The sequence below is a fragment of the Schistocerca piceifrons genome, chromosome 8 (assembly GCF_021461385.2).
Source record: "Schistocerca piceifrons isolate TAMUIC-IGC-003096 chromosome 8, iqSchPice1.1, whole genome shotgun sequence".
Classification (NCBI taxonomy): Eukaryota; Metazoa; Arthropoda; class Insecta; order Orthoptera; family Acrididae; genus Schistocerca; species Schistocerca piceifrons.
Genome location: NC_060145.1, coordinates 379,344,639 through 379,372,055, shown reverse-complemented (window position 1 = coordinate 379,372,055; position 27,417 = coordinate 379,344,639). Strand labels below are relative to the sequence as shown.

The window sequence follows — 27,417 nt, the reverse complement described above, 5'->3', positions numbered from 1 at the left end:
ACAAACAACATCCCATTTTTCTGCTTTTACCAAAATTTCTAGGCTACTCATATTATATTATTGTTATTTTTTCTAGAGATATGTGTGATGTCAGGCTTGCTAGTTAAGCTCTAGCAGATCATGAACATATAATTTTAATTTTCTACTCTGAATTATTGTCTAAATCAGACACATCAGTCAGCAGCAATTTTAAATGTTGCATTGATGAGTGGGTAGACAGATGAATATGTTAATTTATTTATTGACAAATTAGCTAATATTAGCTGAGACTTTGTATGTAACACACAGCCTGGGAAAGATGCTGGCAAAACAGTGTTTGATAATTTCCTCAAAAAGCTTACTGAGTTATGGCACCCCTGTCAACATTCACCAAAGTAACCCTAAACATAAACAGAAAAAAGTGGATAAAATAGTATACAGATGAATTCTTTTCTTGGGAAAGCAGCTGTTAAAGATTGAAAACAATTTATGACAAATAAAGTAAATTTGGAGTTGGCTTCTGTCATATTATCCACATAATTCCAGTCAACTTCCTGAAAGGCTGCCTTCAAACTACCTCATGTATTTTTGAATAAAGTCATTACCATCATTTGACTGTACGTGTGTTTAATTTACTTATTTTCCTACTGTGATTTTAGCTGCCGAACCACTAATCATTTTCAAGTGCAATGGCACAAAAAGTCAGTGATGATAATAATAATAATAATAATAATAATAATAATAATAACTTTATTCAAAAAAAACTTCCTGGCAGATTAAAACTGTGTGCCCGACCGAGTTCGAGTCTCGGTCGGGCACACAGTTTTAATCTGCCAGGAAGTTTCATATCAGCACACACTCCGCTGCAGAGTGAAAATCTCATTCTGGAAACATCCCCCAGGCTGTGGCTAAGCCATGTCTCCACAATATCCTTTCTTTCAGGAGTGCTAGTTCTGCAAGGTTTGCAGGAGAGCTTCTGTAAAGTTTGGAAGGTAGGAGATGAGGTACTGGCAGAAGTAAAACTGTGAGTACCGGGCATGAGTCATGTTTCGGTAGCTCAGTTGGTAGAGCACTTGCCCGTGAAAGGCAAAGGTCCCGAGTTCGAGTCTCGGTCGGGCACACAGTTTTAATCTGCCAGGAAGTTTCATATCAGCGCACACTCCGCTGCAGAGTAAAAATCTCATTCTGGAACTTTATTCAATATCAAATGATACAAGGATCATTTTTTTGAATTTGTCAGTTCATAACAAGTGAATGTACCTATGTATATCTTTCTTCACAATAAAGAGTGACATGACAAGACAGGTTTACAAGTTATTAGCTTACAGTTGAGGCTTGATTTGAAGGCAGAGAGCATTTTAACTTAGTACTAAGATTTAGTTTAGCTTAGTTATTTAAGAAATGGCTAAACAAAAATCAATTTTAGTATCCCCTTTTCTGTGCAATTTCATACTTTATTGTGGTTATGCCAAGCTATTAGTCATGGTAATTGAGTATAATGGCTGTGCACCACTTTTCTGACCAAAGATTGTATTATTCCTTAACGTAGCTGTAATATGTGTGCTGTTGACTCATTTGAATACAGTATTGTTACATGTAGAAATGAAGGATAGCCATGTCTGAATTGGTTCTCTCTGTCTTGCGATGTTTTGGAGAGATGTGTAACTGAGCATTTACTAAATACTCCAACATAACACATTGTACCAATTGGAATTGAATCACAAGACTGCTGGTGGGGCTTAAATTAAATTACTTTGATTACTTATTTTCTTAATAAGTCATCAACTTTTAAGCTTCTCACCAGTATGTTTTGTGATTGCGGATGAGCCTGCAGCATGGTTTACAGAATTTCATGCCTCTGCAGAGAGGTCTTACAGCTTCACTATTGGGCAAGTATAACAGTCAGTATAGCCACTTTGACCAAAGAATAATAACATATTGTTCACAGAATCATGATTTTCACTATTGGGCAAGTATAACAGTCAGTATAGCCACTTTGACCAAAGAATAATAACATATTGTTCACAGAATAATGATTTTCAAATTGATCTTTTACATAGACTTATGAACCAACTAATGAACTTCTATTTCACACTAACTCTTAAATTTATTCAGCCCATTAATTATTGGTTGAAGACAGGCACACATAATTCAGTTTGGCAAATTGTTTACAGAAGTATCATGAGATATTTGCTATTTCAGTTTTATTGTATAATATTCTTTTATTTTTCTGTTTAGTGTAATCATTAACAATTGTGTGTTTTATTCTTGCATGATCTGTTGTTGGGAAATGGAATTCAAGTCAGCATCCACATGAGAACTGGACTTCTAATCCCAAGGGCTGTACAGCAGTAAATCTGCAGGTAAGTGTATACACACATCTCCTTCCGTGCTTGACAATTACCAAGGGCTTGAAATGGTTATATTCAGTTGTAGACTGGCATTTCCAATTTAATAGTTGGAATTAGTTAGATAAATGATGTGCTCAGGGTGTGTTCATTGTTGGCACTGTTGAATTGTTTCTTTTGAATGAAATTCAGTGCTACATTTATGTGATTTTCTTGGCACAAGAACATTATTTTGGAGAGTAGGGATTATTCTTAGTAAGTTAAAATGCAATTTCTAGTCATTTTGTGTACTTTGTTGTGTTATGGTCAGAACTCATCAGTTTACAATGGTTCATCAGGACGAAATTAACATCCAGCAGGCAGCGGAAAGAGATGAGCAAGCTTGAGTAGACAACATTTAGACCCATTCATAGAACTTCTCAATAAAATCCAAGTAATGTTAGAACAGCAACAAGAAAGTTTAAGTGGTACATGTCAGAGATCTTAAAGCAAGAATTATCACTACAAATCCAAGGAATTTAGATATCTTTACATACTGAAATTTTGGGAGTACAAACAGCACTTCATACTGAAATTCTGCGAGTTAAGACAGTTTTGTGGGGAGAAAGTAGAGAAATTCAAAGTGAATTTCACAAAGAGATCACCAATTATTGTTCTGCTTTAAGTAATACCATACAGGAAATTTGAGGACCCCATTTGCCATAGTTAACAAGATTCCCGAATTCAGGGATACGCATAAGAACTTGCCTGAAGCTTTTAATGGATTAACTGATGAGTTATCTGATTCAAATGAGGTCAAGATGTCTTGTCTATTACTATTGAGAAATTATCCACTCAAGTGTCAGGGTTGTCTCTCGAATATTACAGATCAATATAAGGTTCAGAAAGATAAATCTGATGTTGGTTTCCACATGGCTTAGTAATAAAGACAGTCAAGTAACCATTAAGGTGCAGGAGGAAATTAACACTGTCCATGAAACAATTACATCCTGGAATGACGATTTGAATAAAGAGATTACCTAAGATTTGCAAGAGATGAAAACTCAGTAAGCTGATGTCTTCAAGTACTAGTGAGCTGAGGTTAATCAATGAGTAAATGTGTTCAGCCATGAATTATCTGGAGTCAGGGAAGTGTTGCACAATAACCAATCCATTCTGAGTAATGCAGAAAGAGGAAACACACAGCATTTCATGCCAGTTTTTCTACAATATCCACAGAGTGATAGACATCCAAGTATTTCACCACAACTGCATATAGTGCAGGGAGCAATTATGTCACTCATGCAATGGAAGAAAAGTTCATTAAGCATTGGCAATTCTAAGATGTTCAGCTTGACAAGAAGATAATTCAGCCCTTTGCATTCATTTGTGCATTTAAGTGTGCTTCACCACACATGTGGACAAAAGCACAAGAGATTGGAAACATCAATGGATTTACACAGCAATGGTGTCCCCTGGATGATGGATGCAGCAGAGTCATGCAACACTTATGATGAATTTGAAAAAGGTTTTATTTCTAAATACTGATTGAATGTGATGCAGGAGCATTCCCATAAATAAGTGTTTGGTCCCAAGCTATTTAATGTGCAGCAGAGCACACTATGCATTTACTTCAAGAAATACATTACGAAAACAAGACATTGACAGAACTTCCAAAGTAAGAGGAAGATGAGGAGATGAGGAGATACAATGCCAACTATCATATGAATACTGGACATAACCAGTGACAGCAGAATCAATCTGCAACAACAATAAACCACTGATTATTACAGAGGTGGTAGAAGACGATTGTCCTACTGAACTTCAGGTGACTTTAAACTAATTGCGACCACATCTAGCCCCAAAATGTTGGTTAAGAATTGAGTTAGGGCCTGTAGTAAACAATAACTTCTGCTGCTGCACAATGATGGTGAGAAACATTTGAGAGAAACTTGTGTGATCCACACCCGTGCAAGTTTAGTTCAAAAGGGATACCACAATCTGCAGTCCATGTTGAAGTTGAAGGCCTTCTGGTAGTGAATACCATACTTGGTGGAGGTGCTTGTATTAATGCAGTCTCAGTGGCACTATCCAGAAGAATTCTTATAAAGTCTGATATACCAATCTTTCTGGCAGCAAACTGCAGCATAATAGGAGCAGTTGGGGACATTCACAGTTTGTGAAATTGCAGATGCAACTTAGAATGATCCTGGGTACATAACTGGCTGTAGCTAATCTAGTTGTGGACTGATGCTTGGGCTTGAATGGCAGCAAGGAAAAGCCTCAGTGATAGACTTTTCTTTGAGAAAGCTAAAATTCATAAACAACCGAATCACAACCACAGTTAACCTATTAGTGAAGGAATGCATCCATGGCAAGTACTTCCAGATATTGACAATACAATGGATGAGTCAAGTAACTGCTATTAAAGTGAAAAAATGGCCTGTCATAAAAGTACAGAAACAAGTTCTAGACAAAATTGTTGAATATACTGCCCTATCATCTTCAGAGCAGATGAAATTTTCAGAACTTTTATGTCCAGGTCTTTTAGGAGAATCCTGGCATTATTAATGGTTACATTTGTATCTGAATACGAAACCTCAACATACCTACAACTAAAGCCTCAATTTCTTGAGCCCTTAGATCTGCACTGACCAGGAAATCAAAATACACTCCTGGAAATGGAAAAAAGAACACATTGACACCGGTGTGTCGGACCCACCATACTTGCTCCGGGCACTGCGAGAGGGCTGTACAAACAATGATCACACGCACGGCACAGCGGACACACCAGGAACCGCGGTGTTGGCCGTCGAATGGCGCTAGCTGTGCAGCATTTGTGCACTGCCGCCGTCAGTGTCAGCCAGTTTGCCGTGGCATACGGAGCTCCATCGCAGTCTTTAACACTGGTAGCATGCCGCAACAGCGTGGACGTGAACCGTATGTGCAGTTGACGGACTTTGAGCGAGGGCGTATAGTGGGAATGCGGGAGGCCGGGTGGACATACCGCCGAATTGCTCAACACGTGGGGCGTGAGGTCTCCACAGTACATCGATGTTGTTGCCAGTGGTCGGCGGAAGTTGCACGTGCCCGTCGACCTGGGACCGGACCGCAGCGACGCACGGATGCACGCCAAGACCGTAGGATCCTACGCAGTGCCGTAGGGGACCGCACCGCCACTTCCCAGCAAATTAGGGACACTGTTGCTCCTGGGGTATCGGCGAGGACCATTCGCAACCGTCTCCATGAAGCTGGGCTACGGTCCCGCACACCGTTAGGCTGTCTTCCACTCACGCCCCAACATCGTGCAGCCCGCCTCCAGTAGTGTCGCGACAGGCATGAATGGAGGGACGAATGGAGACGTGTCGTCTTCAGCGATGAGAGTCGCTTCTGCCTTGGTGCCAATGATGGTCGTATGCGTGTTTGGCGCCGTGCAGGTGAGCGCCACAATCAGGACTGCATACGACCGAGGCACACAGGGCCAACACCCGGCATCATGGTGTGGGGAGCGATCTCCTACACTGGCCGTACACCACTGGTGATCGTCGAGGGGACACTGAATAGTGCACGGTACATCCAAACCGTCATCGAACCCATCGTTCTACCATTCCTAGACCGGCAAGGGAACTTGCTGTTCCAACAGGACAATGCATGTCCGCATGTATCCCGTGCCACCCAACGTGCTCTAGAAGGTGTAAGTCAACTACCCTGGCCAGCAAGATCTCCGGGTCTGTCCCCCATTGAGCATGTTTGGGACTGGATGAAGCGTCGTCTCACGCGGTCTGCACGTCCAGCACGAACGCTGGTCCAACTGAGGCGCCAGGTGGAAATGGCATGGCAAGCCGTTCCACAGGACTACATCCAGCATCTCTACGATCGTCTCCATGGAAGAATAGCAGCCTGCATTGCTGCGAAAGGTGGATATACACTGTACTAGTGCCGACATTGTGCATGCTCTGTTGCCTGTGTCTATGTGCCTGTGGTTCTGTCAGTGTGATCATGTGATGTATCTGACCCCAGGAATGTGTCAATACAGTTTCCCCTTCCTGGGACAATGAATTCATGGTGTTCTTATTTCAATTTCCAGGAGTGTACTTCATTGGAGGATCCCTGATTCTTCAAAGAGTCTGTATTGCAGCCAGTTGGTTGCCAAAGCTGGAGGCAGTTTTTTACTTGCATTAGACACCTGTGAGATTAACAAGTTAATTATTTTAGTGCATACCAGACTGTGAGACATTAAAGAACTGATTCAAAATTTTCTTGATGACAAATATTTAACCAGTGCAGACATGAGCTGCTCCTACTTGCAAGTTCCATTAAATGCTGACTCTTGTAAATGCACAGCATTCATATATATAGGCAGAAGCTACCATTTCACTGTCCTTCCATTTGGACTGAATGATGTGCGTTTGAGACTATTACTCTCAGTTTTGGGTGCCATATTGTGTCCAGAAATAAGTGAACTGATTATATTTTCTGTTGATGATCTTCTAGTTGCATTGCAAACTGGGAGGAAGACATCACTGTGTTACATAAAGTGTTGGACAAGTCCTGTGTATCTTGTGTGACAGCCAACCTCAAGAAGTCGAAACTTGGTTTGACAGAGACAAACTTTTTCGGACATGTAATATTGTCACCTATCATACTAAATGACAGTAAAAAGATCAATGCAATTCAAAATACACCAGCACTGAGGACCCAAAAACAACTTAAAGACTTCACTAAACTTCTATCATCATTTTATTCCCAAACAAGTCGTGAATGCTGAGCCAATGTTGAGTTTATTAAGAAAGAATGTTACATGGCAGTGGACTCTTGAATTGGGAATTGTACCAGTTTTTTAGAATCTACTGTCATCATCCACAAACTACTTGGTTCAACTACCTTTGACCTTTTGAGGAAATACTTAGTAACTTGGCATTTAGATCCACCAACACTACTCCATCAGAACTTATGCTGAAGAAGTCTAAGAAGAATGAATGGGTTGATAGACTGCCATGAACTCTGACAGATTCCAAGCCATGGGAGCATAAAATTAGAGAGGCTCAGGTTACTCTGACATCCAAGGCACGCCAGAGAAAACCTAACACAACAAAGACATCAAGAGAGTACAACAATTCAACATTGTAATAGAGGTGCCTCTTCAGAATCATTGGAAATCTTCACTGCTTAGAAGACAAAAAGACAAACAAGAAATGGCAATTCCTTTATTCTGGACTGTTTGAGACAATTAATGTTCTGAATCCTGGTGGTTATCTTATGGTTTACCTGACTAGTCATAAAATTGAAGAACTGCATTCACATAAGAACTTGAAGATATATTACTCTTGAGAATTTACTCACAAACTGAATAAAATTGTTTTGTATTTAGAGATTATGTGTAGCATTAAGTAATGAACTCTTTAGTATGTGCTTGTATTTCATTTTCCTCTAGTCTAAATGTATCTGATGACTACTTACTGTAATATATGTAAATCATGGAGATGTGCAATGTTTTGTTAATCAGTTGAGCTAATAATGCAAAAGAAACAGAACTGGGTGAATTATTCAAAGAAGTATAATTATGAGTACTTGTCTAATCAAGTTATTTCAGCACATTAGTTGTAAGCAATTTTGGTAAAATAAAACATGATGTTTTCTATGTAGTGGTTAATTTTAGTTCCTCATTGATTATCTTTAAAGAATAAGTTTTTTTTGAGTTGCCTTACCCATTGATTGATGCATGTTTAGAATTAATTGTAATGGCGATTTACTGACTGTGGCATTCGTTGTGTGAGGGGTATAAGTTGGCACATCTGATAATTTCTTGGTTGTGGATTTACTACGGATGTGCTTGCATCAGCCTCTGACAAGCAAGTGTGAAACAGATAGCTTATGAGCTAAGTCCAAAGTAAATGTGTCATATGTGTTTATTTAGAGCTTACATAAGTTGATATCTCTTACCTGATTGAAAACTAAAGACATTATGAGCAGTAGTATGTTTTAAACTTTTGAACAATGTGTGTAACTTGGTGTTGTGTAACCATGAACACATCTGTAATGCCTACAGGTGTAATATTTAATATTATGAAAAAGCTACTCAATGTGTCATATTTACAGCGAATAGCAGTCTGTCCTCTTCATAGCACTGTTGATATATCAAACTGATTTTCCATTGTTCGGTGTAATATGTATGTTGAACAATGAAGAAACAAGAATTAGTGTGAGAACTTAGTGAGTCATGTATATACTATCTCATTAACCATGTAGATGATATATGGAACCACAAAGTGTAATGAGATCACAATGTGAATGCTACTTGAGTATCATGTGAACAAATCTATTCCTTAACACTCAAACTTCTATTCACTGTTGTGACAGGGGAAAACGTTGCAACTTGATCATATCTGTGGCAATGCTTGTAAATTGTTAGATCAATACTAGTATGTGTTGTTAGCTGATTAATTTATATAGTAAACTGTGTTGTGCTCTACCTCAGAGCACTCAATACTAAATCCTAGTGGACATGAGCTAATCCATTTCTTCCAGCTCCTGTAAACAATGACCCCACTCCTACTATCTCTGAGTGCATTGTTCAAATGTTTCATGTACACTGACAACATTGCTGTTTGGTGCTGGCTGGAGTCCACCCCTCTTTGAGTGGGCATGTGGCCATTGTGCACCATCATTTTTGACTGAACCAGATCACACCCTGATCCAGCCTTCCATCTTATCATCCTCATGCCACTACCGCCTCGATATCAATGCATTCGGCTGAAGACTTCTTGTTGGTCCATGACCTTCCTCAAGACTATATGAACTGACAATAATGCATGTAATTTAATGACATTTTTACTTACTGATATTTTCAACAGCCAAACAAACAACTAATAAAAATTTGTAACTATTTCAGCTGTAATTATTTCAGTGTAACACTACAACATAACTGATGTCTAATACTATTATGTCCCTCAGAACTGAAAGCCTCACTTGGGTTTTACCTGGTTTCCCCTCAGGGCTACATCTAAATGGGAAGGTGATTTCAATTTGCTGGGTTCATTATTTATTTAGAAGTCAAGTTCTAAATCTCCAAGGTCATGGAACATGTCAGTATATGAAATTACAACATAAAAGTATTAACAGATAAAAATAAAATCTTTATGAACCCAAAAAAAGTCAATCCATAAGTTTAAGTAAATGCAATCAACAATACAATAAGAAGCAGATTAATTTTTCAAGAACTCCTTGACAGACTAGGAGTGACCCATGAGGAAACTCTTCAGCTTTGATTTGAAAGCGTGTGGATTACTGCTAAGATTTTTGAATTTGAGCGGTAGCTTAATGAAAATGGATGCAGCAGTATACTGCACACCTTTCTGTACAAGATTTAAGGAAGTCCTATGCAAATGAAGGTTTGATTTCTGCTGAGTATTAATTGAGTGAAAGCTGCTTACTCTTGGGAATAACCTAATACTGTTACCAAGAAATGACAGTGTGTGTGTGTGTGTGTGTGTGTGTGTGTGTATATATATATATATATATATATATATATATATATATATATATATATATATATATATATATATATATATAAAAAAAACAAAGATGATGTGACTTACCAAATGAAAGTGCTGGCAGGCAGGTCGACAGACAAACAAACGAACACAAACATACACACAAAATTCAAGCTTTCGCAACTAACTGTTGCCTCATCAGGAAAGAGGGAAGGAGAGGGAAAGACGAAAGGATGTGGGTTTTAAGGGAGAGGGTAAGGAGTCATTCCAATCCCGGGTGCGGAAAGACTTACCTTAGGGGGAAAAAAGGACGGGTATACACTCGCACACACACACATATCCATCCACACATATACAGACACAAGCAGACATATTTAAAGACAAAGAGTTTGGGCAGAGATGTCAATCGAGGCAGAAGTGCAGAGGCAAAGATGATGTTGAATGACAGGTGAGGTATGAGTGGCGGCAACTTGAAATTAGCGGAGATTGAGGCCTGGTGGATAACGGGAAGAGAGGATATATTGAAGAGCAAGTTCCCATCTCCGGAGCTTGGATAGGTTGGTGTTAGCGGGAAGTTTCCAGATAACCCGAACGGTGTAACACTGCGCCAAGATGTGCTGGCCGTGCACCAAGGTACGTTTAGCAACAGGGTGATCCTCATTACCAACAAACACTGTCTGCCTGTGTCCATTCATGCGAATGGACAGTTTGTTGCTGGTCATTCCCACATAGAATGCATCACAGTGTAGGCAGGTCAGTTGGTAGATCACGTGGGTGCTTTCACACGTGGCTCTGCCTTTGATCGTGTACACCTTATGTGTTACAGGACTGGAGTAGGTGGTGGTGGGAGGGTGCATGGGACAGGTTTTACACCGGGGGCGGTTACAAGGGTAGGAGCCAGAGGGTAGGGAAGGTGGTTTGGGGATTTCATAGGGATGAACTAAGAGGTTACGAAGGTTAGGTGGACGGCGGAAAGACACTCTTGGTGGAGTGGGGAGGATTTCATGAAGGATGGATCTCATTTCAGGGCAGGATTTGAGGAAGTCATATCCCTGCTGGAGAGCCACATTCAGAATCTGATCCAGTCCCGGAAAGTATCCTGTCACAAGTGGGGCACTTTTGTGGTTCTTCTGTGGGAGGTTCTGGGTTTGAGAGGATGAGGAAGTGGCTCTGGTTATTTGCTTCTGTACCAGGTTGGGAGGGTAGTTACGGGATGCAAAAGCTGTTGTCAGGTTGTTGGTGTAATGCTTCAGGGATTCTGGACTGGAGCAGATTCGTTTGCCACGAAGACCTAGGCTGTAGGGAAGGGACCGTTTGATGTGGAATGGGTGGCAGCTGTCGTAATGGAAGTACTGTTGTTTGTTGGTGGGTTTGATGTGGACGGATGTGTGAAGCTGGCCATTGGACAGGTGGAGGTCAACATCAAGGAAAGTGGCATGGGATTTGGAGTAGGACCAGGTGAATCTGATGGAACCAAAGGAGTTGAGGTTGGAGAGGAAATTCTGGAGTTCTTCTTCACTGTGAGTGCAGATCATGAAGATGTCATCAATAAATCTGTACCAAACTTTGGGTTGGCAGGCCTGGGTAACCAAGAAGGCTTCCTCTAAGCGACCCATGAATAGGTTGGCGTACGAAGGGGCCATCCTGGTACCCATGGCTGTTCCCTTTAATTGTTGGTATGTCTGGTCTTCAAAAGTGAAGAAGTTGTGGGTCAGGATGAAGCTGGCTAAGGTAATGAGGAAAGAGGTTTTAGGCAGGGTGGCAGGTGATCAGCGTGAAAGGAAGTGCTTCATCGCAGCGAGGCTCTGGACGTGCGGGATATTTGTGTATAAGGAAGTCGCATCAATGGTTACAAGGATGGTTTCTGGGGGTAACGGATTGGGTAAGGATTCCAGGCGTTCGAGAAAGTGGTAGGTATCTTTGATGAAGGATGGGAGACTGCATGTAATGGGTTGAAGGTGTTGATCTACGTAGGCAGAGATACGTTCCGTGGGGGCTTGGTAACCAGCTACAATGGGGCGGCCGGGATGATTGGGTTTGTGAATTTTAGGAAGAAGGTAGAAGGTAGGGGTGCGGGGTGTCAGTGGGGTCAGGAGGTTGATGGAGTCAGGTGAAAGGTTTTGTAGGGGGCCTAAGGTTCTGAGGATTCCTTGAAGCTCCGCCTGGACATCAGGAATGGGATTACCTTGGCAAACTTAGTATGTGGTGTTGTGCTGCCACCCATTCCACATCAAACGGTCCCTTCCCTACAGCCTAGGTCTTCGTGGCAAACGAATCTGCTCCAGTCCGGAATCCCTGAAGCATTACACCAACAACCTGACAACAGCTTTTGCATCCCGTAACTACCTTCCCGACCTGGTACAGAAGCAAATAACCAGAGCCACTTCCTCATCCTCTCAAACCCAGAACCTCCCACAGAAGAACCACAAAAGTGCCCCACTTGTGACAGGATACTTTCCGGGACTGGATCAGATTCTGAATGTGGCTCTCCAGCAGGGATAAGACTTCCTCAAATCCTGCCCTGAAATGAGATCCATCCTTCATGAAATCCTCCCCACTCCACCAAGAGTGTCTTTCCGCCGTCCACCTAACCTTCGTAACCTCTTAGTTCATCCTTATGAAATCCCCAAACCACCTTCCCTACCCTCTGGCTCCTACCCTTGTAACCGCCCCCGGTGTAAAACCTGTCCCATGCACCCTCCCACCACCACCTACTCCAGTCCTGTAACCCGTAAGGTGTACACGATCAAAGGCAGAGCCACGTGTGAAAGCACCCACGTGATCTACCAACTGACCTGCCTACACTGTGATGCATTCTATGTGGGAATGACCAGCAACAAACTGTCCATTCGCATGAATGGACACAGGCAGACAGTGTTTGTTGGTAATGAGGATCACCCTGTGGCTAAACATGCCTTGGTGCACGGCCAGCACATCTTGGCGCAGTGTTACACCGTTCAGGTTATCTGGAAACTTCCCGCTAACACCAACCTATCCAAGCTCCGGAGATGGGAACTTGCTCTTCAATATATCCTCTCTTCCCTTTATCCACCAGGCTTCAATCTCCGCTAATTTCAAGTTGCCGCCACTCATACCTCACCTGTCATTCAACATCATCTTTGCCTCTGCACTTCTGCCTCGATTGACATCTCTGCCCAAACTCTTTGTCTTTAAATATGTCTGCTTGAGTCTGTATATGTGTGGATGGATATGTGTGTGTGTGCGAGTGTATACCCGTCCTTTTTTCCCCCTAAGGTAAGTCTTTCTGCTCCCGGGATTGGAATGACTCATTACCCTCTCCCTTAAAACCCACATCCTTTCGTCTTTCCCTCTCCTTCCCTCTTTCCTGATGAGGCAACAGTTAGTTGCGAAAGCTTGAATTTTGTGTGTATGTTTGTGTTTGTTTGTTTGTCTGTCGACCTGCCAGCACTTTCATTTGGTAAGTCACATCATCTTTGTTTTTAGATATATTTTTCCTACGTGGAATGTTTCCCTCTATTATAACCATATATATATATATATATATATATATATATATATATATATATATACACACACACACACACACACACACACACACACACACACACACACACACACACATACCATTATACATATATATATATAATAGAGGGAAACATTCCACGTGGGAAAAAATATATATAAAAACAAAGATGAGGTGACTTACCGAACGAAAGCGCTGGCAGGTCGATAGACACACAAACATACACACAAAGTTCAAGCTTTCGCAACAAACTGTTGCCTCATCAGGAAAGAGGGAAGGAGAGGGAAAGGCGAAAGGATGTGGGTTTTAAGGGAGAGGGTAAGGAGTCATTCCAATCCCGGGGGCGGAAAGACTTACCTGAAAAAAGGACGGGTATACACTCGCGCACACACACACACACATATCCATCCACACATATACAGACACAAACAGACATATTTAAAGAGACTCTTACTGATTAAGTGTTCATCATATATATATATATATATATATATATATATACTTCAAAGGGTGCAGCATTCCTTATGCTGGAGGGCAGAGGGATGCATTGTCATGAATGAATGCCATGTTGAACACCTCCTGTAAACTTGTGTTTATTGCAGAAAGTATGCATTTCTGGACCCATGTCTATCAGACTTATTTTTCTTGTTTTGATGAATACTACCCCCTCTCAAAGTAGTTAACATCTTTTTGTTAACAGCCTGTATACCAGATGGCTCATCCTAAAATCTGAGTGTGAATTCAAACAGGAACTACAGCTAACATTATGCACAGGAGACAAACTTAAACATACTGTGCTGTGATAATGCTGGCCAACACAGTGCTAATTAATGCTTTTCACACCTTATGATGAGGTAATGATATACAGGGTGAGTTGCGTTAGACGTAACACCCCCTTTATTCCGAGGGCGATTGCACGTATCGGCATGTGGTTTTCGGTGAATCATAGTGGACTATGGGGCACGTATGTTGGTACATGCACAATAATCACAACGTTTATATTGACCGAGATAATGAGGCAAGTACATGTTTTTTAAATGAGACACAGCTTTTTTTACCATCATTCGAATACTCTGGAAAAGAGTGATTGTGATTCAAATTTTGCTTAAAAGAGGGTGGATGAGGATGTACCTACATAGCGTAGGCTGTTCATGCTGCATAGAGCACAGCAACTCGGCCTAAGGGCGGCGCGAGGCGTGTTTACAATGTGCAGCCTCTTCCGACTGCCTCGACCTTCAATCATACAATATATCCCTAATTGTGTGGGATGGGCAAGGAGACTCTTACTGATTAAGTGTTCATCATGTTTCTATTAGTGTACTGCTTTTCTGTGTAATTCTGGTGAGAATTGCCAATCGAAATAAGGTTAAAAGTATCAAATGACAATTTCACAGTGTCTCTTTCATCAGTATGTGTCAGAAAGTTACTATTAAAATTTCCACAGACTGTCATTTGCTTTATTTTGTCTGCTATGTGTCATAATAATTACTACAATCTTTCTAAGAATGCTGAAAATTTCCCAGTGACAATCTATATATTGTAAAAATTATGAATTACTTAATTGGTAGCAGCAGTTCGCAAGCACAGGCTTCCAACTGTTGGCATAAGTGGAAACTACTGGTTTCAATAGATTTGAACTTTATATTAAATTTGGGTCATTCCATGTCAATTCAATGCAGTAAAGTAACATTTTCAGCCTGACCATCTCAGATTTCTTTCAAATTGGTGCATTCAATGACCCAGATAAGAGATGGAAAAATACCAATTTGCAGGTGTGTGTTACAACTGTGAAGAAAGTTATAGGTCTGTAATGTTTGGAATTAGTGCAAAATTTACATGCGTCTGTCACAACATAAGTGACTGTAATTCTGGTTCTAATTCAGTTACAGTAATGAAAATGGTACCATTGGAAAGCTAAGATACCTTTACATTGATATGCTACATGGCAAATTTGTGAGAATTTTCATACTAAAGGTCATTGACCTTGACCCTTGACCTTGAATGTCTCAAAACACCCCATCTCCAATTTTTTTTAAAAAATATATTTAATTGCTCCAGTATGTTACTATTATGGTAAATATCAAGATGGCACACTAAAGGCATCATGTACAAAAAATTATTTTGTCAGCATGAATACACTACTGAAATGAAGAAGGTAACACACATATATGAAACACAAATTATGATGAAGTACAATCCATAAGTAATACTGTGCAAAAATATGGTTTATATTATTATAGTGGTATTATGAATTATTTACATTACATTAAATTATTTACATTACAGTTGTAAAGAAAAGGCAGTGAAAACTTATTAGATCTCTGCTCACAATTCTCCAACTAAATTGTTAATGTTCACCAGATCTGTTGCAGGGAGATTGTATGTCCTTCCAGATGATGTCACTGGATCCACTCTTGTGATAATGTCACATTTTATGATGACGCAAGTGTCTGGTTTGACAGGAAACACAAATGACGGAGATGGTCCATGTGGATGCAAGCAGTTGACCTTAACTTCATCTGTTTCTTCACATGTTTGTAAGACATATGCAACCCACAAAACACTGTCATACATACAGGCAACAAATACATGTATATTTGTTAAGAGCATTTAATTCACCATAGCAATCACTGACTCTTCTCTACTCACTAAAGAAGCAGAATATGTCTTTGTCTTTACTAAACCATTGTTAACAGTATTACACAATGAAGCTTATGGATACCTGGAATCGTCCGTGTATTTTAGAAACGTCATTTCAGCGTGGCTGTATCTTCATCATGATGGGAAACTGATGTATTATGGAAGACACATGAAGAAATATTTTCCTTGCACCACTCAAACAACTGTCGTGATGTCAAAATATAATTTTCATTAGCTCACTTGAGGCTGGCAAGTCTTGCTAATCTCTTGACAGACGCTGCTACCCTATCACAAGGTCCTTCACCATGTGCTGTAGCAAAAAAAATGGCATTCTGCTGTAAATCAAAATCTTCTTGATGGTAGGACAGATTCATAAAGTTCTTTCTGTTTTTGTATTGGGCAGCACATCCATCCAAAAAGTAATAAATGAGCTTTCGATTTGAAAACTGACATTTTAAGAAATTGATGAAATTTGTCTGGAAAGAATAAACACACACTGTATCATGCTGAAGGCAGTCAGATATTTCCACATATGATACATGTCATATTTCATTAGTGCTTGAGTCTCTGTAGTAAGCTACAAATGAGTGAATTGTAGTCTGTGAGTTATTCCAGTGGAATCCTTGTACCTCATGCTGAATGGTGAAGGAGTAATTTTCTGCAAAGTCACAAACAACAAGAAACTCATTTACTTTGAGACCTACTTTAGTGATTTTACAGAAATGTCACTGATGCTTGGAGATAAATGAGTGCAGAAGGAGCTGTTGTAACCTCGATGCAAACACCTCAATGAAATCATCTGTTGACTTTGTTATAGCCTCTAGAGCTACGCTGAGTGTAGTTAACCAACACTTATATTCAATTTTGTCAATGCAGTTCTTACCAAACAGACCATACAGATAATCAGTTAGTCTTATCACACCTGGACAATAGGGACATGAACCTAAGAAACATGCCGACAGTGCAGGATTGCATGTAACAAATGCTACACCATGCTTGTATGATGGTAATGTGTATTCTTCACTCTTTGTTAGTGCTTTAAATTTACAACCTTCAATCATTAACTTGAAATTCTGGTGCAAGACACACACAAACAGCATGGGTTCCACTGGCACTGGCAAGAACACAGTGCTTTGGCCACAACTTACAAAATTTGGAGGATCCAATATTTATATCTAGGTATTTATTTTTGAAATATGCATACAGTTCCTTAATATTGTGCAACACTAGCAGCTTTTGTTTATATACTGTAATTCCATTGTCTTTCACAGATACGAAGTCTTTTCTTCCTGGCATCATATGGCTCACGTCGTGATGACAGTAAAAATCACACACACACTGAAAAGTTTTCTCACATAATGTCTTACCTGGCTTTGGATTTGGTGTTGCTAATATACCACATTCTGCTACAAACTGTTTTGCTCTCTGTACCATGTAATCTGAATCAGAAAATTCTTTCATAATTTTCCTTGTACTCCAACTCTTTGGAAGTACAGTTAGAATTTGTGTTTTGTCATACATATGGTCTAAATTGTGAAACTTATCTTTCAGCTGGATGATAATTTCAGTTTCTCCATTTTCACTCTCTTCTTTTTCTGGTTGTGCTGCATAAGTATGCTCCAATACAAGGGCTATTTTTTTCAGTTTTTGCTTTGGGTACTTTTTCTCACTCTGAAGCCTCTTTTTCTTCACAGGAGATTCACCTAAATAATGAAGGCTACTATTTAAAGCATCAAGTGCCAGATCTGATGCTACTTCATCTTCACTTAAATCTTCTCAGGAAATCCCTGGCACAACTGAGGCAACATCTGCAGTGATTCTTGGGTTTTGCGTTATTTGTTTTCAACATTTACTGCAAATTTTTCCACCTAACAGTACATTAGGATATTTGTTTATCATCTGATCCTGAACATTCCATAAATTCTTCTGCACTCTTGCATGACCTTCTTCCCTAAACAGGTGGCAACAATACAATTTTGACTTGAAATACATTTTTTACTAAATATTACTTTACGACACATTTACTCTGCACTTTGCTAAACAAACCACAGACATAAAACATATGAAACAAAATTTGCATAATATATAGAGATCAGTGGACTAATGGTGACTAGTTGAAATAAGAGTCTCTCTGATTGGCTGTTCACGAAAACAGGCTAATGCTGACTGGTTAAAATAAAAATATCTCAGATTGACTGTTCACTAATTCAGGCTAATGTTGATTGTTTGAAATAAAAGTGTCTCTTATTGGCTGTTCACAGCTATAAATATTAAAGAACTGGTCTAAATAAAAGTAACTGCTGTTGGCTGGTGTTATAGAAAAAACTGGATACATAGCTGCTTAGCGCATGTTGATGGTGTACTTAACTTGACAAAATAATTTTTTGTACATGATACATTTGTGTGCCATCTTGATATTTACCATATTTATAGTAACATACTGGAACAAATTAAACATATTTTTTTTTTCAAAAAAATTGAAGAAGGGGTGCTTTGAGACATTCAAGGTCAAAGGTCAAGGTCAATGACCTTCAGTATGAAAATTCTCAGAAACCTGCCATGTGGCATATCAATGTAAAGGTCTATTCTCTAGCTTTCCAATGGTACCATTTTCATTGCTGTAACTGAAATAGAACCAGAATTACAGTCATTTATGTTGTGACATACACATGTAAGTTTAGCGCAAATTCCAAACTTTCCAGGCCCGTAACTTTCTTCACAGTTGTAATATACATCTGGAAATTGGTATTTTTCCATCTATTATCTGGGTCATTGAATGCACCAAATTTGAAAGAAATCTGGGAGGGTCATACAACTCCTCCTTTCTCCATATTATCCCTACAGAAATACCTGCTAATTTTATAGTCCTCTTTGTTTAACATAAGGATTCCTGTATTTACTATTTACATGGTGCTGAGATAGACGTCATATAGCCATTTCCTTTCAAAATTGTGTGAAGAGATAAGTAGTTGATTAACTTTGTTTTTGATCCTCTGACAATCTTATGTAGCTTGGTAAGCTTATTTGGGCAAGTTTAATGCAGTGCTTTTGCACAAGTTTAATGGTGTGCTTTTGCACACTCTGCTGAGTTGCTGAATCTTTTTTTATGCATAGAACTGGCTCACCATCTGAAAGCGCACCATTAATCAATCTCACCAAGCTTGTTTAGTGGGTGACGCTTCATTTACCTGGAACTCTTTTAAAACAGTCTGTCTGAATGAGGTATTTAGTCTAAAAGCTTTTTTTTTAGGTCTAATATCAGATTTTGAAAATGGAAATGTCAAAAGCTGACTTACTTTTCATATTTTCTTTCACTGATATCTTACAACATTGTATTCTGAGATAGCTGGTCATTAAGGGAAGAGTATTTGTTGCACAGACACATGTAATAAGCATTATATGTAGTAAACACTCTAGAACCTCTTACAGATAGTTTGGAATATTGACAACAGCCTCACAGATTTAAAACAACAGTAGCAGTGAAAAATATAGTGCTAGAAGGAAAAATGGCTTACACCATTCTTCACTCAGCCTTAAGCTGCGCAGAAAGAAGTGAGATATTAAGCCATAAAATCTTTGTCTATCTACTCAGTGATGCAAAGTCATTAAAAAATCTCTACCCAAACAGTCCTTGGAAGGCTGAACAGTAGCAACCAACCACCATGTCATCCTCAGCTAATAGGCATCACTGGCTGTGTATATGGAGGGGCATGTGGCCAGATCACTTCTCTCCCAGCCATTGTCAGTTTTCGTGACCAGAGGTGCTACTTCTCTATCAAATAGTTCCTCAATTGACCTCACAAGGGCTGAGTGCAGCCCACTTGCCAACAGGGCTCGGCAGGACCGGACGGTCACCCATCCAGGTGCTAGTCGAGTCTCACAGCGCTTAACTTCGGTGAGCTGACAGGAATCAGTTACCACTGTGTCAAGGCCATCAGCAAAAGTCATTAACAGCTATTAAAATTAACCTCAGAGACAAACTGAAAACATATTTGCAAGGGAAATTATTGTAAAAAAAGTAACTTTAGACAATCATATAAATGGCCAACATGTTGCCTCGTTTTTCACTGAGAAAGTATACTATGATTGTAAAATTAACTCATTCCCATCATAGCAAGAGATCATAATTAGGACACACGGAACATGCACATACTTAAGTTACATTAAACTAATCGAGGATGTAACCTCAGTGTTAGCAGACACAGCTCAGATGACAACTGAGCAACCCTACAAGTGCTTCACAGTTAGTAGCTGATGGCACAAAAACCTATATTAAGAAACTTCAGACAAGCAAAATTTATTTGCTAGCACCAGACATAGATAACAATGACCATACATTAAATGAAATACTCTGTGTAAAATTCCTCGGATAACAAATCGAAAGGAAACCAGTACCTAGATAAAGTAGTTAGAAAGCTCAGTCCGGTATGATTTGGCCTAGGAAGCATCTCTCATTGTGTTGACCTAAAGACAAAGCCATTGGCTTATTTTGCATGTTTTCACTCCTTGTTGTCCTATGTAGCTATCTTATGGGACAGTGCATCTAAGGTACCATAAATAAATTGTTATTTCAGGATAAGCAAGCAGTTTAGTTTAGTTTCTTGTGTATTCTGTGGATCATATTCAGTAAGCATATTGTGTAATGCAGATAACATTACATCTTGCAAAAGCTTTTTTAAGGATCCTGGATGTCTTATACTCACTTCACAATAGCTTTACTCTTTAATGGTATTAGTTATTGGCAATAAATATGTGTCAGGACAACCACAATATGTACAATCACAATATAAGACACAAAAATAATTTTCATGCAGACTTTTCCTACTTGGCTAGGGTTCAGAGTGGAGTTGTGTTATCAGGTGCAAAATTATTAAGCAAGATGGCATCTAACAAAGCAAAGTTTGGAAACACCAATTGTCAAAAGAAAACTAAAAATATAACTTTTTAGCCATTTTTCTCCTACAGATTATCTGAATGCCTAGATTTAAGGATTGCAGAGTTCTGTTAGCCACAGCATTAGTGCGATACTCACTGTAAAGCTGCACGTATCGTAAACAGGATTCAGTGTTTACGGGTATAGGCAACACTGTTCTTTGAGAATACCAATGTAATCAAGTAAATGTTAATTGATCAAAAGACTAGATACTTAGTATAATTGAGGAGGCAACTGCTATTTTTCCATATAATAGCTTTATTTCTAATTTACTTGATTTAGTAAGTATAAATACAAATAATGCTAAGAAGTATATATAGTCTACTGTTAATGCAGTGGACAGGTTAAGTTTTGTGATTTGCTTGTATTTTGCTAATGGTTGCTTTGACTTATTCCACATTCCTAAATGTTCTTCATATTGATGTGAACTACAAAACCTTACATCAAATCTCTGCATTTAATAATATACACATAATGTCCTCTTTTTTCGAGCTTAGCATCTTGCTCATTATGGAGGGATGCTGCCTCTGTTTTTTGGAAAGTAAATGGGAAGTTTTGGAATGCAAAATAGGTACCACACAGCATGCTAGTGATCTTGAAATTAACTGATGGTGTGTGCAGTGATTGGTGATGAGAAATGAATGAGCACTGTAGCATTAGCTTTTTACCTTATGAAATAGCTTCTTTTGAACAATATATAAACAAAACAGCAATTCACAATAGGTACAAAATGAATGAGATTGTACTGTTTCTGACAGATTTGGTTTGTATTCAAGAGGATGAAGGCTCCAATCCGCAGCTGGCCATCCTGATGTAGGTTTCTATGTTTTTCCTAAATTACTTCTGGCAAATGGTCGGTGTGTCCTATAGTAAGGCCATGGTTTGTCAAGTTGGACATGTGAGTGGCCCTATGCAAATGCCTATATATATGGATTAGGTTTTTGTTCTTATTTTTTAATACCATGGTATTTCCAAAATCCTTTAAATAGTGATCAAGGATGCATAAAACTACTACTACTACTATTATTACTATAACATAATGAGAGGGGGAACTTCATAATATAGTCAATCATTGAATGTTTCCTCCTACAGCTATTTTTATCTCAACTTCCTGTTTATACATAAAATTTGGCATTACATATATGTACTGTATTGTTACTTTGAATCCTTTATTTTTGTAAATGACTATTTTCGAAATTCAGGTATTAAAAAGACGCTATTGATAGTAAGAAAGTAACAATAGCACAGCAAAACTGCGATATACGGCGTATTTTTTTTTACTGTCCCGTTTGTTTGTTTTGATATTAAGCGTTTAGAGAAAACGCATTTCAGTCTGTGAATACAAAGATAACTTTACTCAACGTCCGTCATTTCGTCATTTTCAATTCGCGCGCCTTAGGACAACAGAATGAGTAACGCCTAAAGCTTCTTGCAACCGGTCGTTATCGAGTGACGCACGTGTCACGTGATCCAGCGTACCGGCGTCCGGCCACGGTGTAGCAAGTAGAAACGAAGGAATCTCGAGTCAGTGAGCACCTGTGGCATCAAAGAGCGGTTGATTTGACGTGTTGGTAATTCATTCGAGGTAAGTAAAGGTAGTGTAAATGCTACGTTGTTTCATTCGTGTCATTTTTTAAGGCTGAAATGTGTATCTCTGCAATATTCACGAAGTTATATTTCAGTCGTATAGTCTCTGTTTTGAGAAGCTCACACCGGCTACTAGCGACAAAAACAACTGTCAAAACATTGTCCCCGACTGCCCCTGCCCTTATTGTGATTTATACAGAGTAGGGTCACTGTTTTATCAATACGTAATGTCGGCGATCTTGCTTGATATTTCTGTGCGTCCAAAGGCTTCTTTGCTGTTCTGTTTGCAATAGATTTGCGCGAGAAATATGCGGCGGTAGAAGTGACTGTGAAATATATATCACTGTGGCAGCTAACTTCACGGCTACTATGAACGCTCGAAGCATATTTATATAAAGTGCTACAGGAAAACTTTCTTTTTCGCTTGAATTTACCACGTTATTTTCCTCTTTCCTGAGTGGTTGCAGAATTTTGCTCACTGCTGTTTTTTCGTATTACTGAAACGGCAATTTCTATTTCTTACATCGTACGTAATTGTTCCGCCGGTACGCGTAAACAAATGGAGATCGAAAAACTTACAGTAGGTTTTTAACTTACATTGAGCAAGAGAGATCGCTAGCACATATTCAAATGTGTCAACTTCAGTGCAACAAGCCGGCAGGTTAGATGTCATTCATCCATTGTATCTCGTAGTTGTCATAATGAGGCAGAAACTTAAAGGCTGTGGAGCGATTTGAGGCATACTTCAAGCTAATTCTGTATTACAAATTAATATTAAAATTGTATGAAATCAAAAATTGTTGCCATGTTTTCTAAGAACGTGGAAACCAGGACCGAAATACAATAACGTAGCACTCCCTTTTTCTGTAATTTCGTCTGTTTAGAAATAACGTAGCTCGTACAGAGAATATGACAAGTTACTTGAAGTGATTGGCAGCTACTGAAAGGAAAGCTAAATGGATAACACGTTGCGTCGCGCGGTACCGTACCGCAGTGGCTGACGGAAAAACTGCAGAACCTGTGGTTATTCACAGAAAGTAGTGGGCTTGTTTGCAATGTTTTAAGTTATTTGCACGGTCGTTTTACAGAACGATCCCTAGTTGTAGCTATACAGATAACAGAAGACGACTGTTGGCTTCAGTATTGTCGACAACGGAACGGAAACTGCTTACGGCGTGTCCTTGGTCTGAAAATGACAGCTGGCTGTTACCGTACGACATTGTGAAATGCTCATATCATTCTGTCGTAAGTATAAAAATTAACAACGTAAGTCAGTTACCTAATCACCAAGTCAGCCAAGTCAGTTTGTCTTTTTATTTCCAAAATTTCACTCTTGTCACTATTTCCGTAATCAAAGTAGACACACGGCGCGCGGTGGTTGATGGGAGCGGCTTTAAATAGGAAATGCCTTTGAGGCCGCTTCTATCAGCCACCGCACCAAGTGACCGTTTGAATCGCACTAATTGTAACACTCCTACTTTCTGAACTCCTCATAGCATTCCTTCGTACCTTGCTGCACCAGCAATCCTTTGATCCTGGAAGAACTCGGAAAGCTCTACGGTACCGACCGACCGCCGTGTCATCCTCCTTTAATTATTCATTAGCAACGAGTCGTCAGCAGACCATTCAGGACTGTGTCATTGCTCTTGTTCGAGGCAGGGAATTGACGGCGTCAGAGGCAGGGGCATGGTGTAACGTTTCTGAACTGATTACTTGAAGAGTCTAGTTAATTTGTTTCCTTGGGGGTCTTTCGCGGTGGCATGTCTGAATAAAATCTGTTTTCACGCCGCGCCCATTTGAATAAAAATCTCGAGCTTTCGATGACTCTCTCCGCCATTGGAAGCTCGAGAATTTTATTCGAACTGACTTTTTCAGACATTTCTCCGCGAGACACTCAGAGGACGCACACCTTTCCACAGCGGTGAGGACGTAATGCGCTGTTTGAGACTGCTGGAAAAACTGTAGAAAAAAAAGACATTCGGCGGGACCCCGGTAGTCAGTGGTTTTTATTTCTGACGGCGATGGAGGAGATAGCCATCGGAAGCTTGAGAATTTTATTCGAATTGACGCGGCTTGAAAATCGAGAAGATTTTATTCGTGATAACTTGTTTTTTAAACTGTTATAATTATAACATTACCATATCAAAACGAACGAGCCAGTATGCTTACATCAGTACGTAGTACATCGCGTCCTCGAAACTTCCAGAAACTGCAATATAGGTAAATGCAGGGTGTCCCAGGAGGAATGATCAGGATTCAGGGATATGTCAAGAAAGATCATTTGAAGGAAAAACGTCTAGTAAATATGGAATCTAGAATGCAAACCTTGAGGGCTGTGAGCACTTGTTTAGCAGAAGACATTTCTTTCGCAGTATAGAAGATCGAGTAGTGTTCATAGCTTTAAGTACGCATTTTAGAGCCCATATTTACTAGCTCTTTTTTTTTTATTAAAAAGTGATCGTTCTTGTCATGTCCCTCAATATTGATCATTTATCCTAGGACACCCTGTACATCTAAAAAGCAACATCCAAAAAAATTGAGAGGTACATGTCATGCAGGTGATGTAAGAACTGCAATAGCAACAAATTCTTACAACTTCGACAACTTCATGATTCACGCGATGTGAAATCGAAGTGTACAGTGACCAGTCTCCGTATTTCACAGAGCACTATGACATTCAGGTTCTACAGTTCTGACAGGGGCGCTAATGACCTTGATTGTTTTTTGCGGCCTAAAACAAAGCACTCTGGTTTCCCTTCAGAACAGATAAATCTTTCATCTTTTACTACAGTGGACACACTTGTGGAGGCTACGGCTATCCGAGCGTGTAATTCGGGGAAATGCTGTTTCGGTCGATTGCGTCTTTGTTTCCGTCTACGTATGCAAGGTAGGCAGAAAATTGGTACGCGTGGGAAAGTCAGCCCTGGTGTTTCTGCTTGGTGGAGGGTCATTCCCTTTCTGCCCTGAGCTACACAACTTCGTATGGAGTGACGGTTCTATCTGAAGACTCTCGAAACCTGTCGGGCTTTGTCGTTGGCAGCAGACACAGTAAGTGTGGGAATAAGCGCCTTTTCCTGTCTGGACTGTTTCCTACAACTGCTCAGTCTGAGAGCCCATTCACGTGAGCAAATACTCAGGCCCAATTCACACAGAATTGGCGCGGTGTGGACGTCTGTCGGGGACAAGGCGCTGTTTCACGCCACCTCCATGTTGACAAATGAAGCATTTCTCAGAGGTGCGTCGTTTCGTGGTTTGCGCGTCAGCTTATCCGAAGTAATGCTATGTGCCTAAAATGGTTTTATGTAAATCTGTAAACAGTTTCTCAGTAAAACTTTTACATTCCGCGTAAAAGATTAAAAATCACTGTTTTGAGGTTCGCACGTGTTCTCAGATACGCAGTCTTTTTCATTCGATTATGAGGAAACTATTCGGTAATAAAGCTGATTTTTGCGAATCTGGTAGTGGCATCATAGGTGGATACTGAACTGGTTTTACCTCCGCTAGTGCTCAGTTACCAGTGATACTTCCCAAAGAAGTAATTCGCCAGGCATATTTGCGTTGAAGAGTTTAGTACCGGGCCACTTTACGTTTGGTGGGTTTTAGGACATTGCTAACATATAGAAATTGTTTCTAACGGTGTAAGGAGAGTGGTGAGTAAATAAGTGACACATTTTGACGTTTGGCTATTGTCCACAACACTCGACGTTATAGCCGCGTGTTATGCTGATTTGTGGTTCGTGTTTCACATTCGTACGTGGTTTATGAAGTCAGTTACAATCAAATTTTAAGTTAATATGCATTAAGCATTATTTTCATTTTAGCACTAGAGACCGACAATCGCAGATTCATTAGCAGAGTTAGCTGCATACAATAAACGTAAATCGTTCTTGTCAACAGTAACAGTAATTCATAGACGAAACATTTTTTCGATCACATACTGTCGAACAAATGGCGTGCATTCCAGTGACCAATGAATGAGAAATTGGATTTTGCTATTGATATAACTAAAATATTCTGTGTTCTGGATATTTTATGCTTACCTATTTTATACTAACATATTTGGGCTTTCTTGATGCAGACAGTTTATATGAGATAAAACTCCATTTTGCATATTGTTGCGACTGCTATTACACAATTACTTATATTATCTTTGAAAAAAGACCACTATCTTTTTATATTCCTGGACGAACAACGTTGTGTCTGTGCAGTTATGTGGCTGAAACGCTCTGGTTTTTGTATTACTTATTGCAGAAATAGAAACTTCGTTTTTAGAAAGTACAACACTGGTCAAAATGCATAATGTTTACTGCAATGCAAATCTGCAAAAGCAGCAAATGAGGACATGGGAAAATTTAACATTATTCCTATAGCAATTACACTAAACATGTAACCAGGATTACATTTTATGTTCCCAATCAATGTGTTTGGCAGACAGACATGTAGACCCACTATTAATTTCGTACTTGCTCACAGAAATTCCGTTTTTCAGCTGGGATATACTGTTACGTGTCAACTAACGGTTTCTTGAAAATTTATGATAAGGTGTTATTGGACCGAACTACTTAGGTCATCGGTCCCTAAGCCTACACACTACTTAACCTAACTTTAACTTACGCTATGGACAACACACACACCCATTGCCGAGGGAGGTCTCGAACCTCCGAAGGGGGGAGCCGCACGGACCGTGACAATGCGCCTAAGACCGCGCTGCTACCCCGTGCGGCTAACGGTTTCTTCTTGACACTTTACTGGCAGAAGTTTGTCATACAAGACAGGGAAACTGTGTTTTTATCTAATGGTTGATTTCTTGACCCAGTACATCTCTGCTTCTTTGTAATGCTTTGACAAACCCATGGTTGCTGGATGTTACGTCTATTAGTGTAGTAGCGTTGTCAGATGAAATGTGTAGCCGGACATAATCAGTTATTTTGAGTGAGCCTCTGTGCAACCTAT

The 27,417-nt window shown here is 39.7% G+C and overlaps 1 protein-coding gene and 1 non-coding gene across 4 annotated transcripts in view; both read left to right on the top strand.

The window, feature by feature from the left end:
• The first annotated feature begins 1,025 nt into the window (after positions 1-1,025).
• Trnas-uga lies at positions 1,026-1,100 on the top strand. Its single transcript has one exon. It is a non-coding gene; the product is annotated as a tRNA-Ser (tRNA).
• Positions 1,101-22,337: 21,237 nt separating this feature from the next.
• Positions 22,338-27,417, top strand: part of LOC124711441 (sepiapterin reductase) — a 183,983-nt gene continuing 178,903 nt past the window's right edge. For 2 of the 3 annotated variants that reach the window (XR_007005481.1, XR_007005482.1), the window contains exon 1: positions 22,338-22,462. The gene's annotated coding sequence lies outside the window, so the exon portion shown is untranslated. The remainder of the gene's footprint in view (positions 22,463-27,417) is intronic. The other variant, XM_047241517.1, reaches the window with a different exon arrangement.